The following is a 21394-nucleotide window of genomic DNA, read 5'->3' as shown; positions in this document are numbered from 1 at the left end:
TTTCCTTAACCCTGTTTGATATTTCGTGACCCCTTTTAGTCCTTTTAATTCCTCATTTCAGATCGGTCCTAGTTTCCCAATATTCTTCCAAAGCTTTGTCTGTTTTCAGCCAACTAGACCTTATGTATGCTTCCTTTTTCCTCTTAGCTAGTCTCACAATTTTACCTGTCATCTAGGGTTCCCTAATCTTGCCATTTCAATCCCTCATTTTCACAGGGACATGTCTGTCCTGCATTCTAATCAACCTCTCTTTAAAAGCCTCCCACATATCAAATGTGGATTTACCTTCGAACAGCTGCTCCCAATCTACATTCCCCATCTCCTGCCGAATTTTGCTATAGCTGGCCTTCCCCCAGTTTAGCCCTCTTCCTTTCGGACCACTCTCATCTTTGTCCATGTGCATTCTAAAAACTTACGGAATTGTGGTCACTCTTCCCAAAGTAATCCCCGACTGAGATTTCAACCACCTGGCTGGGCTCATTCCCCAACACGAGGTCCAGTGTGGCCCCTTCCCAAGTTGAACTATTTACATACTATGTAAAATCCTCCTGGGTGCTCCTTACAAATTCTGCTCTGTCTAAACCTGTAACTTTAAGTGAATCCCTGTCAATGTTGGGAAAATTTAAATCTCCCATCACCACCACCCTGTTGCTCCTACATCTTCCGTAATCTGTTCACATATTTGACCTCTATCTCACGCTTGCTGTTGGGAGGCCTGTAGTACAGCCCCAGCATTGTTACTGTCCCCTTCCTGTTTCTGAGGTCTGACCAAATTGCCCCTCTTCTCAAGTCCTCCATAGTGTCTTCCTTCAGCACAGCTGTGATATCCTCTCTGACCAGTAATGCCACTCCTCTCCCCCTTTTACCTCCCTCTCGAACCCATCTGATACATCTGTATCCTGGGATATTTAGTTGCCAATCTTGCCTTTCCCTCAACCAAGTCTCAGTAATAGCAATAACATTATACTACCAGATACAAATCCAAGCCCTGAATTCCTCTGCCTTACCTACTACACTTTTTGCATTAAAACAAATGCATCTCAGGCCACCTGTCCCTTTGCATTCATCATCTACCTTCTTACCCTTAGTCACGCTGATTTCATTACTTAGTTCCTTACAGGCTTTAGTTACTACGTCCTTACTGTCCACTAACCTCCTCATTTGGTTCCCATCCCTCTGCAACATTAATTTGAACCGTCCTTAAGAACGTGAGCAAATGTAGCCTGGAGGACATTGGTTCCAGACCTGCCCAGGTGCAGACTGTCTGATTTGTAATAGTCCCACCTCCCCCAGAACCAGTCCCAATGTCCCAAAATCTGAACACCCCCCACCCCCCCCACCGCGCCATCTCTCAAGCCACTCATTCATCCTGTAGGCGGCACAGTGGTTAGCACTGCTGCCTCACAGCGTCAGAGAGCCGGGTTCAATTCCCGCCTCAGGCGACTGACTGTGTGGAGTTTGCACGTTCTCCCCGTGTCTGCGTGGGTTTCCTCCGGGTGCTCCGGTTTCCTCCCACAGTCCAAAGATGTGCAGGGCCAGGTGAATTGGCCATACTAAATTGCCCATAGTGTTAGGTAAGGGGTAAATGTAGGGTTATGGGTGGGTTTCGCTTCGGCGGGTCGGTGTGGACTTGTTGGGCCGAAGGGCCTGTTTCCACACTGTAATGTAATGTAATGTAATCTAATCTAATCTATTCTTCCATGTCTACTCTGACTAGTACGCGGCACTGGTTGCAATCCTGAGATTACTACCTCTGAGGTCCTTATTTTTAATGTGGTTCCTAACTCCCTAAATTCTGCGTGTAGGGCCTCACCCCGTTTATTACATATATCATTGGTGCCTACATACACCATCACAGCTAGCTGTTCACCCTCCCCCTTCAGAGCTATTCGGGAGTCTCGTTTTCATCCACAGAACCACCTATCTATTCCCCTTACAAAGTCCAAATAAACCACATCCACTGGCTCACCCTTATCAAATCCACTCACTACATCCTCAAACAATTCCAGTCGATTTATTAAGCATGATTGTTCTTTTGACAATCCATGCTGACTCTGTCCAATTCTGTCACTGTTTTCTCAGTGCTAAGCTATAAAATATTTTACAATGAATTTGAGCTTTTTCTCCACGACAGATGTCCGGATAATTGGTCTAAAATTCCCTAAAGTAAATGCTCAATGTTTCCCTTCATGGAAAAGTAAGGGCTACACAGAAAACCACTGAGTGACCACTAGGACAAGATCCAGAACACAGGAGGATCAGAAAGCTGAATTGTATCGATTTTAATGTAAGGAGCTTGACAAGTCATGTGGTTGAACTGAGAGCATTAAACATCACGTGGGGATATAGAGTCATCGAGACATAGAGATGTACAGCATGGAAACAAACCCTTTGGTCCAACCTGTCCATGCTGACCAGATGTTCCAACCCAATCTAGTCCCACCTGCCAGCACCCAGCCCACATCCCTCCAAACTCTTTCTATTCATATGTCCATCCAAATGCCTTTTAAATGTCGCTAGTGTACCAGCCTCCACCACTTCCTCTGTCAGCTCATTCCATATACGTACCACCCTCTGTGTGAAAAAGTTACCCCTTACGTCTCTTTTATATCTTTCCCCTCTCATCCTAAACCTATGCCCTCTAGTTCTGGACTCCCCCACCCCAGGGAAAAGACTTTGTCTATTTATCCTATCCATACCCCTCATAATTTTGTAAACTTCTATAAGGCCAACCCTCAGCTTTCAATGCTCCAGGGAAAACAGCCCCAGCCTGTTCAGCTTCTCCCTATAGCTCAAATCCTCCAACCCTGGCAACATCCTTGTAAATCTTTTCTGAACCCTTTCAAGTTTCACAACATCTTTTCAATAGCAAGGAGACCAGAAAATTTCAACAGTGCCCAAACCAAAGTCCTGTACAGGCGCAACATGACCTACCAACTGCTGTACTCCATACTTTGACCAATAAAGGAAAGCATAGCAAACACCTTCTTCAATATCCTGTCTACCTGTGACTCCACTTTCAAGGAGCTATGAACCTGCACTCCAAGGTATCTTTATTCAGCAACACTCCCTCGGACGTTACCATTAATTGTATGAGTCCTGCTAAGATTTGCTTTCCCAAAATGCAGCACCTTGAATTTATCTGAATTATCTGCGTGGGTTTCCTCCGGGTGCTCCGGTTTCCTCCCACAGTCCAAAGATGTGCAGGTCAGGTGAATTGGCCATGCTAAATTGTCCGTAGTGTTAGGTAAGGGGTAAATGTAGGGTTATGGGTGGGTTGCGCTTCGGCGGGTCGGTGTGGACTTGTTGGGCCGAAGGGCCTGTTTCCACACTGTAAAGTAATCTAATCTAATCTAATCTAAACTCCAGCTGCCATTTCTCAGCCCATTGGCCCATCTGATCAAGATCCTGTTGTAATCTGAGGTAACCTTCTTTGCTGTCCACTACACCTACAATTTTGGTGTCATCTGCAAATTTACTAACCATATCTCTTATGCTATTTCATATGCTGTTGCATTGTCTTTTTGGAATATCATATTGTTGCAATTGCTGAGACATGATTGAACAAAGATAGGACTGGCAGCTCAACATTCCAGGGTAGAGAAGTCTCAGGTGGGATAGACAGGGTGCAAGAGAGGTGGGTGTGTTGCATTATTGATAAAAGAAACCATGACTGCAGTATTGCTACTGAAGGAGCATTTCTTGGAAGAGTCTTCAAATGACGCCGTCTGGGTAGAGCTAGACAAAAGGACAATCACTTTGCTGGGATTATACTACAGGCTCTTCAATAGTCAGATGGAGAGAGAGGAGCAGATATGTCGGCAAATCACTGAGAGGTGTGAGAGGAATGGAGTTATATTAGCAAGGAATTTCAACTTCTCTAACATAAACTTTATGTTTGACTTCATGTGAATGGAATTTTTAAAGTCCAACCAGGAGAGCTTTTGGTGCCAGTACGTAGATAGTCCCATAGACATGGGCAGTGCTGGGCTCAATCTGAGGTAATGTCAAATTGTTGAAGAGTCAATGGGTGAGCATTTTGGAGATAGTGAACATAACTCCGTACGTTTCCTAATTATTATGGAAAGGAATAAGAATAGTGCAGAAGTTAAGTGTCTAAAGTGAGGCAAGGCCAATTTCAATTTCATTAGACAGGATCTGGCAAATACAGACTGGGAGCAGTTACTTGGAGGTCAGTCTACATTTGGAAAGTGGGGATCTTTTTAATGTAGTTCAGGGCCAGCTCAGAAAGAAAGGCAAGGACTGCAGCTCCTGGGATCTTGGATGTCAAAGGACATGGATAGTTTGAGAAAGAAAAAGGAGGAAGCATATGCCAAGTACAGAGCATCAAAAAGAGGGGAGGCCATTCAGGAGGAGAGAAAGTGTGGGGAGGTGCTTAAAAAATAGGAGGACAAAGAGGAGCCATAAAATATCTTTGGTAACCTGATCCCCTCACCCCAGAATACTTTGGAAAGTGGCACGAGGAAGAATAGATGCACTCGTGGTCACCTTTCAAAATTCTTGACTCTGGAGCAGTTCCTATGGATTGGAGAATGGCTAACATAACTCCACTATTTAAGAAGGGAGACAGAGAGAACACAGTGGTTTTTGTAGACCGGTTAGCTTGACATCAGTAGTGGGAGAAATACTGGAGTCCATTATAAAAGATGTGCAGCAAATTTTGTTGTAACCTGCACCTTATGAACTCGCACTCTTAACAAACCGGCAAAAGTTATATCCCTCAAATGCCAGAAAGTTTATTAATATATCATTCTGTCCAATTATTATACATTACAATATATTAACTTCAGAGTAAATATACTTGTTTTTCAATTGAATATCCACATGAAATATCAACAATTGATTCAATTTCGAGTCAATTTCTCCTCAAACACGGCGACCTGCCGCAATGCCCAGGTAATCAGTTGAGTGTGAGTGAGAAGGATATGGGGAGAAAGTGGGCTATTCTAGATACAAAGCATTGCTGACCACAATCATCATCTAGTGGCCTGCTGTCAGGAGCTGAACAAGAAAGAAAGAGTCATTAAGCTGAACAAGAAAGTTTGCAATTAAAGATGCCTAAGTTAAGTTCATAAGTCACATAATCTGCACCTTTTGAACCGGCACTCTTGAGAAACCGGCGAAAGTTATATCCCTCAAATGCAACAAAGATTAATATATCATTCTTTGCAATTATTATAGTTGAAAAAAAAGTTTCATAGTTATTATGGAACCAGATAAGGGCAGTGCAGAGGTTAAGTGTCTACATTGTCAGGGACAAGAGAGAAAGAGTCATTAAGCTGAACAAGAAAGTTTGCAATTAAAGATGACCACGTTAAGTACATAAGTCACATACTGAGAGCAAAAGGATCTGCCTGGATTCTGGAAAGGTAGGAGCGGTAGCAGTGATGTGATGACTGACAGATGTGAAAACAGTGGAAGGATTTGCTGAATTCATCAAATATGAAGTACCAATTTCTAATTAGAGTGACAATCACGATGCAAGCCAACTATTCCCATCCCAACTGCTGGTATTATTGGACAACACAGATCTCAGAACAAACCCAAAAACCACTGAAGAAATGCACTTGGTCTGCAGCATCTGTCGAGCATAAGCATGCAATGGCAAGTCGGCATGTTGGGAAGTTGATGGTGAAGGGTTGTCTTTGTAATTGGAATCCTGTGACCAGTGGTGTATCATTGGGATTGGGGCTGCGACCCTTTCTGTTTGGAATGTACATTAATGAATTGACTGTGATTGTACAATTAGAAAGTTTTCAGATGCCACATAAATTGATGGTGTTGTTGATATTGATTTGATTTTTATTTTATTGTCACATGGACTCAAGTACAAAAGCATTGGAGTATAGTAAAAATTATGTGATGTCACCTTCTAAGGAGCCATCTTAGGTACAAGGACCGAGATACAGACTCTTAAGAACAAGGTAAAAAGAAAGAATAAGTTTAAAAGTTACACGTTACAGACATCTTGACCTTTTTAGTTTTAAGAAGAAAATAAAGAAATAAATCATTATTTCAATCATTATAGTCTTGCTTAGGCGCTTAACTACCGTGGGATCATACTTTGAGTCATCACTTCGAGACCGGAAGGCAAACTGAGGCTGTGGTGGGTTGAAAGACCACCTTATACAGCAAAAGATCACCCTGAGGGCCAAGAGACAACCACGCTGGGCCACTGAGAGATCACCATGCCAGGCCGAGAGTCCATCACGCTGGAGCGACAGTCGAGCATACTGAGCCGAGAGGCCGCCACATTAAACTGAGAGCCCAACACGTCAGACCGAGAGTCTGCCTCACCGAGCTGGGAGGTCTCTCTGCCAGGTCAGGACTCTGCCACACCAAGTCAAGAGACCGCAACACTGGGGCTGCACTGTTCAGAGGCCTGGCAAGTGAGGCTGGGAGTCCGTGTCTGGGAGAGAAAAGAAGAGAGAACGACAAAAGAAAAACACAAAAGAAAATAAAAACCAGTGGAAGAAAAAGCAGGAAATGAAACAGATCGAGCAGATCAACTTGGTCTGAAGAATCCGACTCTGCCGCCATCTTCGATTACTGGGTCTTAGGCTACAGTCTGATATTGATCAGCTGGTAATTGGGCAGAGCAATGGCAGATGGAATTAATCCCGATAAGTGTGAGGTAGTTCAATTTGGGAGGTCTAATAAGGGAAGGATATACACAATGAAAGTTATGTGCCTTGGGTGTCATTGTGCCTGAATCACAGAGGGTTGGTCTGCAGGTACAACAAGCAATTAGGAAGGCAAATGGAATTTTGTCCTTCATTGCTAAAGGGATTGAATTTAAAAAGCAGAGAGGTTATGCTGCAGCTGTACAGGATGCTGGTGAGGCCACACCTGGAATACTTTGTGCAGTTTTGGCCTCCTTACTTGAGAAGGATGTACTGGCACTAGAAGGGGTGCAGAGAAGGTTAATTCCAGGGTTGAGGGGGTTGGCTGATGAGGAGAGACTGAGTTGACTGGGATATATTCATTGGAACCTAGAAGAATGAGGGGGGATCTTATAGAAACATATAAAATTATGAAGAGAATAGATAAGACAGAAGTAGAGAGAATATTTCCACTGGCAGGTGAAACTTGGACAAGAGGGCATCGCCTCAAAATTAAGGGGAGCAGATTTAGGATTGAATTGAGAAGGAACTTCTTCAACCAGAGGGTCGTAAATCTATGAAATTCCTGGCCCAGTGAAGTAGTTGACGCTACTTCAGTCAACATTTTTAAACATTTATAGGAATTAAGAGATAAGATGAGAGCGCAGGTAAGTGGAGTTGAGTCCAGGAAAAGATTAGATTAGATTAGATTACAGTGTGGAAACAGGCCCTTCGGCCCAACAAGTCCACACCGACCCGCCGAAACGAAACCCACCCATACCCCTACATTTACCCCTTACCTAACACTACGGGCAATTTAGCATGGCCAATTCACCTGACCTGCACATCTTTGGACTGTGGGAGGAAACCGGAGCACCCGGAGGAAACCCATGCAGACACGGGGAGAACGTGCAAACTCCACACAGTCAGTCGCCTGAGTCGGGAATTGAACCCGGGTCTCTGGCGCTGTGAGGCAGCAGTGCTAACCACTGTGCCACCGTGCCGCCCACAAAAGATCAGCCATGATCTTATTGCACAGTGGAGCAGGTTCAAAGGGCCAGATGACCTACTCCTGCTCCTAGCTCTTATGTTCTTATGTTCCTTGGGAGTAGTGAGGAACAAAGGGACCTTGGTGTTCAACTACATCGATCCCAGGAGGTATCAGCACAGCTAGACAGGGTGGTGAAGAAGGCATATGGGATGCTAGCCATCATTAGCCAGGGTGTAGAATATTGGAGTAAGGAAGTCTCGTTGTTAATTTACAGAGCATTGGTTCGGCCGTTTCTGGAACACTGTGTACAGTTCTGGTCATGACACTGTTGGAAGAACATGATTGGACTGGAGAGGGTGTAGAGGAGATTCACCAGGATGTTGCTTGGGATGAAAAGTGTTAGTTATGAGGAGAGAGACTGGATAGACTGGGTTTGTTTCCTCTGGGGCAGAGGAAGCATGGGGGTGGGGGGTGGGGGGGGTGGGGGGGGAGGGCGGTGGGTAGTGAATCTGATTAAGGTATACAAAATTCTGACAGACATAGACAAAGTCAATCGTGATCATCTTTTCCCCATGGCAGACATGTCTATGACCGGAGGGAATAAGCTTAATGTGATGAAAAGGTGGTTTAGAGGGGAATTGAGGATTGTTTTCTTTCTCCAGAGGGTGGTAGAAATATAGACAATAGACAATAGGTGCAGGAATAGGCCATTCAGCCCTTCGAGCCTGCACCGCCATTCAATATGATTATGCTGATCATTCCTAATCAGTATCCTCTTCCTGCCTTATCTCCATAGCCCTTGATTCCACTATCTTTGAGAGCTCTATCCAACTCTTTCTTAAATGAATCCAGAGACTGGGCCTCCACTGCCCTCTGGGGCAGAGCATTCCATACAGCCACCACTCTCTGGGTGAAGAAGCTTCTCCTCATCTCTGTCCTAAATTTTTAAGCTGTGTCCTCTGGTTCGGCACTCACCCATCAGTGGAAACATGTTTCCTGCTGACAGAGTGTCCAATCCTTTCATCATCTCAATCAGATCCCCTCTCAGTCTTCTAAACTCAAGGGTATACAAACCGAGTCGCTTCAGTCTTTCAGTGTAAGGTAATCCCGCCATTCCAGGAATTGACCTCGTGAACCTACGCTGCACTCCCTCAATGGCCAGAATGTCTTAACTCAAATTTGGAGACCAGAACTGCACACAGTACTCCAGGGCCCTGTACAGCTGCAGAAGCACCTCTTTGCTTCTATACTCAATTCCTCTTGTTATGAAGGCCAACATGCTATTAGACTTCTTCACTACCTGCTGTACCTGCATGCTTGCCTTCATTGATTGGTGTACAAGAACACCCAGATCTCTCTGTTATGCCCCTTTACCTAAATTGATTCTATTGAGGTAGTAATCTGCCTTCCTGTTCTTGCCATCAAAGTGGATAACCATACATTTATTCACATTAAACTGCATCTGCCATGCATCTGCCACTCACCTAACTTGTCCAGGTCACCCTGTAATCTCCTAACATCCTCATCACATTTCACCCTGCCAACCAGCTTTGTATCATCAGCAAATTTGCTAATGTTATTGCTGATACCATCTTTTATATCACTAACATATATTATTAAAAGCTGCGATCCCAGCACAGATCCCTGCGGTACCCCACTGGTCACTGCCTGCCATTCCGAAAGTTTATCACTACCCTTTGTTTCCTATCAGCCAACCAATTTTCAATCCAATCTAGTACTTTGCCCCCAATACCATGCGCCCTAATTTTACTCACTAACCTCCTGTGTGGGACTTTATCAAAAGCTTTCTGAAAGTCCAGGTACACTACATCTATTGGATCTTCAGAGTTACATCCTCAAAAAATTCAAGAAGATTAGTCAAGTATGATTTCCCTTTCATAAATCCATACTGACTCTGTCCTATCCTGTTACTACTATCCAGATGTGCAGGAATTTCATCCTTTATAATAGACTCCAGCATCTTTCCCACCACTGAGGTCAGACTAACTGATCTATAATTTCCTGCTTTCTCTCTCCCACCTTTCTTAAAAAGTGGTATAACATTAGACACCCTCCAAACCTCAGGAACTGACCCCGAATCTATCGAGCTCTGGAAAATAATCACCAACGATCCATGATTTCCCGAGCCACCTCCTTCAGTATCCTGGGATGTAGACCATCAGGCCCCGGAGACTTATCAACCTTCAGACCTAACAGTCTCTCCAACACCAAATCCTGGCAAATATAAATTCCCTTAAGTTCAGGTCCTTCAGCCACTGTTACCTCAGGGAGATTGCTTGCGTCTTCCCCAGTGAACACAGATCTGAAGTACCAATTCAATTCTTCTGCCATTTCTTTGTTTCTGCTATATTCTCCTGTTTCTGTCTTCAAGGGCCCAATTTTAGTCCTAACCATTTTTTTGCCTTGCACATACTTAAAAAAGCTTTTACGATCCTCCTTTATATTATTGGCCAGTTTACCTTCGTACCTCATTTTCCCTCTGTGTATTTCCTTCTTAGTAATCCTCTGTTGCTCTTTAAAAGTTTCCCAGTCCTCAGTTTTCCCTCTTATCTTTACTATGTTATACTTTTTCTGTTTTAACTTTATATGTTTCTTAACTTCCCTCGTCAGCCACGACCGCCCATGCCTCCTCCTGGGATCTTTCTTCCTTTTAGGAATGAACTGATCCTGCAACTTCTGCATTATACGCAGAAGAATGTGCACATAGAATGTGCTGCCTGAGAAGGTGGTGGACGCAGCTCCTCTCACAACATTTAAGGCACATCCAGATGAGAACATAAAATGCCAGGGCATGGAAGGCTATGGACCAAGTGCAGGTAAATGGGATTAGTGCAGTTTGGTGTTTACTGATCGGCATTGACATGATGGGCAGAAGGGCCTGTTTGTTTGCTGTATGACTCTATGACTATGAAGAGAAGGAGGCATTTTTCATGTCAATTGAGAAGATATTTAAACAAGTGAGGTGAGGAAAAACAATGGAGCTTGCCCATGCAAAAATGAACTTGGGAAGCACAAGACGTTTCTATATCCCTGCCAGAGGAACATTCTCAGGATCACGAGGAAGTAAAAAGGTGAAAAACACATATGCATTGATCCCGCAAACATACAGACAGATGTTTCAGAACTTACAGAAACAGCCTCCACAAACTTCTACTCAGTTTGAGAGAATTCAGCAAAATAATGTTGACAGGTGGATAAGAGCATTAAAGGCTGAGAATACTTACAATGCTGTCGGAGAAATTATTCTCTGAGAAGGATTTAAAACTTCCTTCCCGTCTTGAATCAGAATTCATGTAAAAGCCTGAAGGGGAACAACAGCATGACAAGCAGCTAGAATGGCTAATGATTATAGACTTCATTAAAGCCAAAACCCTGCAGATGCTGGAATCCAAAGTGGACAAACAGGAGGCTGGAAGAGCACAACAAGCCAAGCAGCATCAGGAGGTGGAGAAGTCACCTGATGGGAGACCGATCCAGAAAACTTATTCCCATCAGGCCCAGAAATGGGAGAAAAATTAAAATTGGGAGTGTGTGTGGAAGGCAGGTAGACAGGGGAGAGAATAGACAGGAGGGACCTGCCCGAGAACTACTCTTCAGATTCAGAAAGAAATTGCTGAGGGTGGAAGCAACGATCAGAAGTTTAAATGATTCTCTTGGAATAAGGTGGGCCATGTGCATATGGAATGTTGAAAGCTGTGAGGTAGACCCAGAATTTTTATGGGCGTTAATAAAAAAGAGTCAGAGGAAGGAATGCAAACAGATAATCCCATGGAGCAGGTTGTAGCTGTAAGTATAACAAAAAGGCTGGAGGTGAATTCTGTCATTAGTAAAGGAAGTTGGAAGATAGATGAGAGGTGGACAGGATTTTTATCAAAAGGGATGGTGACTCCTTTTTCTTCAGCTGAACACAGAATCAAACTGAGAGATACAGGGGCAACACAGTGACTTTTACTGGAGAAAGAATTGATTTTCCCTCCAGAGAGCTCGATGGATTCTAAGGTGTTCATCAATGGGATTGGTGGAGAATATATTCCACTTCAATTGTATAAAATGCAACTGGAATGTGATTTGTTATCAGGAGAAGTAATTGTCGGAGTGGGGAAAACATTCCCTGTTGAGGGAGTTGATTTCCTTCTGGGGAATGTTTTGTCAGGATTAAAGGCAGTATCTTCCCCAATGATTGCAGAATGTCCAAAGGAGGTCCAAGAAACAGAACAATGACAGGAACAGGTTCCTGGTCTCTCTCCTTCGTGTGAGGTAACCAGGGCAATGGTTAAACAAAATCCATCAATAAGGGCTGATGTGACACCACAGCAAGTGAAATGATTGCTGAAACTTTCCGAAAGGGTGAAGATAATCCAGGTGGAGTGTTTGGTTTGAGGTCACTAATTACAGCAGATCCAAAAAGCAGATCCCGAATGAAATAAATGAGCAAAGTCAGCTCATACTGAGGTCGAGGCTGGAGGGGTTTCAGAATTCTATTATCTTCAGAATGGAGCACTGATGAGGAAGTGGAGACCCCTCCCCCCCTCTCCATGGACCCCCAGATGAAGAATGGTTGGTTAGACATTGGCTAGTGGTGCCACCCAGCTATCATAGGGAGATATTGTGAGAAGCACATCAGATTTCCATGACAGGACCATGGGGATTTGGAAATTGTCCAATTGTCCACAGGCATCCAGAATCAGGTGTTTTATTGAGCCAAAAATATATAAAGTTGTGGCGCAGTTTTATAAATGTATCATACTTGAACTCATCTTTACCAATCTGCCAGCTGCAGATGCATCTGTCCACGAAAGTACAGTAAGGGTGACCACCGCACAGTCCTTGTGAAGACCAACACCTGCCTTCACATTGAGAATAGCCTCCATTGTGTTGTGTGGCACTATCACGAGACTAACTGGGACAGACTTACAACCAATCTCACAACTCATGACTGGGCATCCATGAGGCACTGTGGGCCATCAACAGCAGCAGAATTGTGCTCCAGCCCCGACTGGACCATTATCATTAAACCAGGGGATCAACGCTGGTTCAATGGAGAATTCAGGAGGGCATACCAGGAGCAGCACCAGTCATTCATCAAGATGAGGTATTCGTGTATTCCTGATGAAGGGTTTTTGCCTGAAAGATTGATTTTACTGATCCTCAGATGCTGCCTGAACTGCTGTGCTTTTCCAGCACCACTCTAATCTAGACTCTGGTTTCCAGCATCTGCAGTCATTGTTTTTACCAAGATGAGTTATTTACCTGGTGAAACCACCAAACAGGACTACTTGCATGCCAAGCAGCACAAGCAGCAAGTGACAGACAGTATGAGACAACCCACAACCAATGGATCAGGTCTAAGCTCTGCAGTCCTGTCACATCCAGTCATGAGTACTGGTAGACGATTAAACATATCACTGGATGAGAGGGCTCCACAAAAACCCCCATCCTCAATGATGGAAGAGTCCAACACATCAGGGCAAAAGATAAGGCTGAAGCTTTTGCAGAAATCCTCAGCCAGAAGTTCTGAGTGGGTGATCCATCTTGGCCTCCTCCAGTGGTCCTCAGCATTAAAGAAAACTGTCTTCAGTCAATTCGATTCACTCCACGTGTTATCAAAAAATGGGTGGAGGCACTGGGTACTGCAAAGACTATGGGCCCTGACAACATTTTGGTAATAGTACTGAAGACTTGTACTCCAGAACTTGCCACTTCCCTAGCCAAACTGTTCCAGGAAAGCTATAAACACTGGCATCTGCCCGACAATGTGGAAAATTGCCCAACTATGTCCTGTACATAAAAAGCAGGACAAATCCAAGCCAGCCAGTTACCGCTCCATCAGTCTCCTCTCGATAATCGGGAAAGTGATGGAATGTGTCATCAACAGTGCTATCAATCAGCACCTGCTCAGCAATAACCCGCTCAGTGATGCCCAGTTTGGGTTCCGCCAGGGTCACTCAGCTCCTGGCTTCATTACAGATTGGTTCAAACATGGACAAAAGAGTTGAATTAGGGATGAGCAATAAATGCTGGCCTTGGGCAACTGGGGATAAGCAACAAATGCTGGCCAGCCAGTGATGCTCACATTACACAAAATGAATAATTTTTTAAAAAAACTTGTCAAGTTATAGGTAAACCTCAACATGTGATTGAACCAGCATCCTTAATTCCTCTCCCAGTTTTTGAGGAACCATTCAGTCGTGTATAGGTGTGTCAAGTAGTGAGTATAATGGATGAGGGGATGAGAAAAATCATGAGATCCAAAGACAATTGGACAATTTCCAAAGTGAACTTCCTCCTATGAGGTGAACAAATTCAGAGATGGAATTTGGAAGGATGAGGGGGAATCTCAGTGAAACATACTGTATGCTGAGAGGCCTGGATAGAGTAGACATGGAGAAGATGTTTCCACTTGGCAGAGAGAGTGAGGGCACAGCCTCAGAGTGAAGGGACCATCCTTTGGAACTGAGATGAGGAGAAGTTTTTTCATCCAGAGAGTGGTTAATCTGTGGATTAATCATTGCCGCAGAATGCTGTGGAGGCCAAGTCATTGAGTTTATTTAAGACAGAGATAGATGGATTCTTGATTGGTAGAGGGATCAAGGGTAATGGAGAAAAGGCAGGAGAATGGGGTTGACAAACAAATCAATTATGATCGAATGGCAGAGCAGACGTGATGGGCTGAATGGCCTAACTCTGCACTGATACATGGTCTTTAAAAGATACACTTAGGTGTCCCAGATTAATCGAACATGATGTGGATGTAGGTTATTCAGACCCAATAAAACAAAATCCATTTTGATTAAAACCAGAGAAGAAAGCCAAAGTAACAAATGAAGCTCAATGCTTGTTGGTGAATCAATTGATTGAACTGTCAGAGTAATTGGAGTTCTCTTGTGTAGGATTGAGCAAAAGTCAGTATCATCTAAAACCCTGGATTTTTTTTTTTAATAGCTGCCTGGAACTATTGTTCTGCCTGGAATTCCAGTTCACACCTCAACTCTGAAAGGGGCACCAACCAGAACACATTCTCTTGACTGAAACGAACTTTTACAACCTCGGCCTACTAACACACACGACCAACAAGCAGCTTCAGAACCAAGAACCACAGAGGCTGAACAGAGAAGCTGCATCCAGAAACCAAACCAAGAGCATCATCGCAACAAAGGACACCCGAGAGCAGGAACACCAACCAAACGCGATCTGAACAAGAGCTTCCAGACACAGGCCTGTTCTGAATAAACACAGAGATTCTTTTGCCCTGAAACACCTGTCTATTGCCTTCTTAATTTCACACTTTTAAATAGGCCCATTTGCGGAACCAGGGATCTGGGGATGATTTAAACCATCTAAAAATCAGCAGATTACTGATCACAAACAAGAGAGGGTACCCTGATTGAACTGTTAAGAGTAATTGGAGTTCTCTTGTTTGGTGACTCAGCCAGATGTTTCAATTCGATTCTGTGTACACTATAGGAAAGTGAATGTAGTCACAAAGATGGATTTGTATCCTATTCCCAGGTCAGAAGATTGCATTGAAATGGTGGGTAGTGCGTCATTCCTATCGAAAATTGATTTGATGAAAGTATATTGAGAAGTACCGCTGACAAGAGCCAAGGAAATTTCTGCCTTTGCTGCATTCTGGATCTTTGTACACAAAGGAAAACTCAAATACATTTGAAACATTTTGGGACGACAGGGTAGAGACTGAGGGCAGAACTGAAGAAAATTAGCTTTATTCGGGAAATGGTTTTGGAAAATTTATGGGATTAAATTTTGATAAATCCGCAAGGACAAAAAATCTACATTTCAGATTACTTCAGGAATTGCCCAAAAATTTTGGGAACATTGGTGTTCAAGATTCTATCAATTCTGGAACTGTTCCCAGTGACTGGAGCGTTGCGAATGTAGCATCACTATTTAAAATGGGAGGGAGAGAGAAAAGTGGGCAACCTGGACCAATCAGCCTGACATTGGTATTGGGAAAAATACTCAAGTCCGTTGTGAAAGATTTAATCACTGAGCACATGGAAGACAGTGACAGGATTAGGCAGAGTCAGCATGGTTTGTGAAAGGGAAATCATGCTTAACGAATTGACTGGAATTGTTTGAGGGTGTAATGAGCGGATTTGACAAGGGGGAGCCAACGGATGTGGTTTATCTGGAACATTCAGAAGGCTTTTATTAAGTCCCACAGTAGAAATTAGTGTATAAAAGTAAGACTAATGGGACTGGGGGCAGTGTACTGACATGGATAGAGAACTGGTTGGCAGGCTGGAAACAAAGAGTAAGAAAAAACAGACCTTTTTTCTGAAAGGGTACCACAGGCCTGGACGCAGCTATTCACATATTTGTTCATGGTTAAGATTAGGGAACTTAAGAGTAATATCTCCAAGTTTGCCGATGACACAAAGCTAGGTGGGAGGGGAAGCTGTGAAGAAGATGCAGAGATGCCTGTGTCTGTGTATACCAGTCACTGAAAGTCAGCGTGCAGCAGGCAGTGAAGAATGTAAATGATATGTTACCTTTCACGTGAGAGGATTTGAGTGCAGGATCAGGGATGTCTTGCTGTAATTGTATGGGGCCTTGTGAGTCCACACCTGGAATATTCAAACCAAAACTGGTTCAGTGACAGGAGACAGAAGGTGGAGGCAAAAAGTTGTTTGTGTGACTGGGCCCAGTGTGCAGTGGGATACCACAGGGATCAGTGCTGGGTCCCTTATTGTTCAGGATATATTGAAACAATGAAGATGAGAATGTGAGAGGTGAGGGATGGGGTGAGTGGATGGTGACTGAGTTTGTAGATGACACAAGGTTTGGCAGATGGTTGACAGTGAGGAAGAAGGTCTTAGGTTACAGGAGGATCTAACTGGATTGGTCAGATGGGCAGATCAGAGTCAGATGGAACTTACCCCTGATACATGTGAGGTGATGATCTTTGGACGATGTAACAGGTGAATAAGGTATTTATGAAGTCATATGGGACACTTGCCTTTATCATTTCAGGTATAGATTAGAAGACCAAGGAAGATATGTTGGAGCTGTGCAGAACTTTGGTTAGACTACAGCTGGAGCACTGTGTGCAGTTCTGGTCACCACGTGATCAGAAGGATGGGATTGTACTGGAGGGGGTGCAGTGGATATTAACCAGGATGTTGCTTGGAATGAAGCATTTCAGCGATGAAAAGAGTCTGGATAAACTCGGGTTGTTTTCTTTGAAGCAGAGAAGGTTGAGAGGATCTGATAGAGGTGTAAACGGGTATGAGGGGAATGGACAGAATGAATAGAAAGCAGGTGTCCCTATTCTTCGGAGTTGGCACACATTCACTGTGAAAGACAGGAGCTTCAGAGGGGATTTGAAGAGGAGGTTTTCACCCAGAGGGTGGTGGGGGTCTGGTTTGCATTGTCTGGGCTGGTAGTTGAGGATCAACCCTTGAAATATCATAACATTTAAAGCTATGGGCCTTGTGTTGGAAAGTTGGTTGAATGCAGGTTTACTGTAGTTTGGATGGTACAGGTACAATGGATCGAAGGGCCTCTTCTGTACTGTGCGATTTTATGATTGTATTGTGTGCAGTTTTGGTCTACTTATCTAAGGAAGGATGTTCTGGCTGTGGAGGGAGGGCAGTGAAGGTTTACCAGGCTGATTCCTGGGATGACAGCACTTAGATCTGATGAGAAATTGGATCAGCTAGGATTATATTCACTGAAGGTTAGAAGATTGAGGGGAGTCACACTGAAAACTCTAAAATCCTAACAGGACAAGGCAGGACGTTCCTGATGAGGAGGGAGTCCAGAATCAAGGATTACAGTTTAAGGATATGGAAAAGGACATTTAGGGCTGAGATGGAGAGAAATGTTTTCATTCTACAGGAAGCCTGTAGAAGTTTCTGTCACTGAAAGCAGTTCAGCTCAAACCACTGAATCTTTTCTAGAAAGGGCACGATACAGTTCTTAGAATGAAAGGGATCAAAGGTTATGGGGAGGAAGCAGGAACAGACAACTGAGTTGATGATCAGCCATGATCATATTGAATGGCAGAACAGGCTCGAAGGGCTGAATGGCCTATTCCTGCTCCGAGTTTCACTGTTTGAGAGACTGTTCATCAACGTGGAAACATATTGAATTCGAGAAAAACATTTGCCTTGGGTTAGGAATTAGTTTGGAGATAGGAGGCAGAGTGGGGGAATAATGTGTGTGTCCTCCAATGAGCAAGAGGTGAATAGTGGAGTGCCCAGGGATCCGTCCTGGGACTTTAGCATTTCACAATATTTCTCAATGACTTGGATGAAGGAATAGAGAGCCATATATCCAAGATTGCTGGCCACACTGAGTGAGGCAGCTAGGAGAAGGTTACAGAGATGGGGAGGGTGGATGGACAAGGAGGGAGTTCAGAACAAGGACGAGAATTTGAAAATCGAGGTGTTGTTGGAGGGGTTGCCAATGCCACTCAGTGAGGACGGTGGGGGATGGGGATGGTTTTTTTTTGAGTTTGGATACGGGCAGCAGAGTTTGGGGTGAGCTGAAGTTTACAGAGGGCAGTGGCCGTGATGTGGCCCAGGACAACATTAGAATGATCATGTTTGGAGTCCCAAAGCAACGGCTGGGATTTTCAGTGAGTGATCTCTGTGATGTGGAGGATTTGGGGCTTAGATCAGCCTCAAAGATGAGGCCAAGATTGTAAGGAGTCTGATACTAAATAAAAGCTGAAAAAGCTGCAGATGCTGCAAATGAGTAAAAAAAAACAGAAATTGCTGGAAAAGTTCGGCAGGTCTGGCACCATCTGTGGAGAGAAAGTCGAGTTAACATTTTGGGACAAGTGAACCTTCTTCAGAACTGTTCTGAAGAAGGGTCACTCGACCTGAAAGGTTAACTCTGATTTCTTTCCCCAAATGCTGCCAGACCTGCTGAGGTATTTTGTTTTTGTCAAGAGTCTTGTTGAGCAGCAGACAGTGCTCAGGGAGAGGGATGGAGGTTGTACCGGGATCTGAAGAAGATGGATTTGATCTTCACAATGTGTTTCCCAGTGAGCCTGGCTCCTCAGTCCTGACTGCTCTTAGCTGCTGTGATTGTCACTGGTTGGACACATATTATTAGAGATTCTGACCACAGCAGAAAGCCCCAGTGTAAAAAATAACTGCAAAGACTGTCAGAGCACAAGGTTGAAACTTCACCAAGAGAGGAAGTGAAAGAAGGAGCTCAGAGCAGCTGGACGTTTGTTACTGAGATGGGAGAAAACTGTGAACCGGCTGCACTCCCTGGAATCTGACAGCACATAAGAACATTAAAACCAGGAGCAGGAGCAGGCTATCTGGCCTCTTGGGCCGCTCTGCCATTCTGTCAGATCATGGCTGATCTTTTCATGGCCTCAGCTCCCCCTACCCACCTTTTCACCAAAACCCTTGATTTGTTTACTGTTCAAAAATTTACATGTCTTAGCTTTAAAAACATTTACTGAGGAAACCTCAACGACTTCGCTGGACAGGGAATTCCATACATTCACAACCTTCTGGGTGAAGAAGTTCCTTCTCTATTTAGTCCTAAATCTGCTCCCCCTAGCACAGGAGGAGGCCATTCAGCCCATGGTGTCTGTGAGTGATCCAATTAGTCCTACTGCCCTCTCTCTCCCCATTACCCAGAAAATCTTTCCTTTTCAGCTCAATCTCCAGGTGCCTCTTGTCGACTTTGGTCCACAGCAGAGACTGCCCCTAATCTGGGCTCCAAGTTGGCATCTCATTCATTCATTGGGAGTCAAACTGCCTGGGCTGGGAAATGGAGCTCAGGACCCTGAACATCCTCTCTCCCCTCCTGAGGGACATTTGATGCTGAGGTTTAATTCTATGGAACTTTACAATATATGCCTACCATACACACTTCTCCAGTCTGTGTGTAAAAGGCTGGAGCCTGCCAGCAGGATATTCAACTGCAGGAGCCGTCATCAATTTGACCAATTCTGACCACACCCACTTTCCGTAACCTTGCAACTCATTACTAATATCAAATCTGTCCATCTCGTCCTTGGTGTGAGACAGGGAATGGGCCACTCCATTTCAGACAATTTGGAATTTATGGAGCACAGATAGAGTAAGCTGAGAGAGGACATCGGAATCATGGAGTTTGGAGGTGGGATGAGCAGGAATAAGAGTTTCTGTGGTCAAGGGGATGATGTAGTGCAGAGGCAAACAATGTTGTAGAGTTTGAAATAAGAGACCTATGTGATGGAGAGGATGTGGGGTTTGAAGCTCCATTACTGGAGGATCCAGTAGGAAAGAAGCTCAGGCTTATTGCTGTTCATTGGACATTCCAGTGGGATGGAGGCCCATGTTTACTGATCTCTGTTGGAGGTTCCAATTGAGTCCCATGGAATTGGAATGTTGGTATTTCTTGCAGCAATTGGAATCTTGGTATTTATTATAAAAGGACTGGATTACAGAAATAAAGAAATATTGTTACAATTCTGTGAGGCATTGGTGAGACCACATCTGAAGCATTGTGTCCAGTTTTGGTCTCTTTACTTGATGAAAGATATGATGGTACTGGATGTAGTTCAGAGGATGTTCACCAGACTGATTCCCGGGATGAAAGGGCTGTCATATGAGGAATGGTTGAATAGCTAGGGCTTGTACTCACTGGAATTCAGTCGCATGAAGGGGGCATCTGAGTGAAGTATATAAGATGCTAAAGGGGATTGATAGGCTGGACATGGAACAGATGTTCTCTCTTGTGGGCCAGTCTCAAACAATAGGTCATAGATATAGAGTGAGAGGAGGTATGTTTAAAACTGAGATGAGGAGAAACTACAGGTGGCACAGTCGTGCAGTGGTGAGCACTGCTGCCTCACAGTGCCACGGACCCAGGTTCGATTCCACCCTCGGGCAACTGTATGGAGTTTGCACATTCTCCCCCTGTCTGTGTGGGTTTCATCTGTGTGCTCCGATTTCCTCCCACAGTCTAATGATGTATGCATTAGAAGGATTGGCCATGCTAATTTACCCATAGTGTCCAGGAAAGTGTTGGTTAGATTCATTAGTCATGGGAAATGTAGGGTTACAGGGAATGGGTTCAGGAATGGCTCTGGGTGAAATGCTTTTTGAAGGGTCGGTGTGGACTTGTTGGGCTGAATGGCCTGGTTCGATACTGTATGGAATCTGTTCCATTCCAACTACTTCACTCAGAGGGTTGGAAGTCAGTGCGCACCACCACCAACCCCTCCTACCCCGCTCCCCACTCCCCCCCCACCCCCTTCCTTAAGCACAATGGAGGCAGAATCAATCAACAGATTCAGGAAAGAAACAGATATCTTTCTGATGAAAAGCAGGATAGAGGGCAATAGGGAGCAGTCTGGAAAGTGGAGAGGAGGTTAAGATCAGCCATGATCATGTTAAATAGGAAACGAGCTTGAGGGATTGAATTACCTATTCCTGCTCCTCATTCCGAAGTTCAATCTTGCTAAGGCAATGAGATCCTTGTTTACTGATCTGTATTGGAGGATTCAGTCACAAAGAGTCACATGTTTACTGGTCTGTATTGGAGGGTCCAGTTTGAAGCTGGTCCATATTTACTGGTCTGTACTGGAGAGGTCAAAGAAATGGAGGCCTTTCTTTCCTGGTTTCTATTGGAGACCCAACAGGAATAAGCTCCATGTTAACTAGTCTCCGCTGGAGTATTCAGTGGGAAATAGACCCATCTTTACTGGTCTCCATTGGAGGCTCCAGTGGCAAAGAGGCACCTGTTTAATGGTCTCTACTGGAGAGTTCAGTGAGAATGGATT

The 21394-nt window shown here is 44.3% G+C and overlaps 1 long non-coding RNA gene across 1 annotated transcript in view; it reads right to left on the bottom strand.

The window, feature by feature from the left end:
- LOC122554661 (uncharacterized) overlaps positions 1-21394 on the bottom strand; it is a 51606-nt gene that overhangs the window by 26855 nt on the left and 3357 nt on the right. Inside the window, exon 2 of the long non-coding RNA XR_015758247.1 lies at positions 16149-16223. This is a non-coding gene — a long non-coding RNA (uncharacterized LOC122554661). The remainder of the gene's footprint in view (positions 1-16148; positions 16224-21394) is intronic.

This window comes from Chiloscyllium plagiosum, unplaced genomic scaffold, assembly GCF_037043375.1.
Source record: "Chiloscyllium plagiosum isolate Xiang-an unplaced genomic scaffold, Cpla_swu_hap1 HiC_scaffold_9, whole genome shotgun sequence".
Lineage (NCBI taxonomy): Eukaryota > Metazoa > Chordata > Chondrichthyes > Orectolobiformes > Hemiscylliidae > Chiloscyllium > Chiloscyllium plagiosum.
The sequence above is the reverse complement of the archived record's forward strand: the minus strand, read 5'-3'. Positions and strand labels throughout refer to the sequence as shown.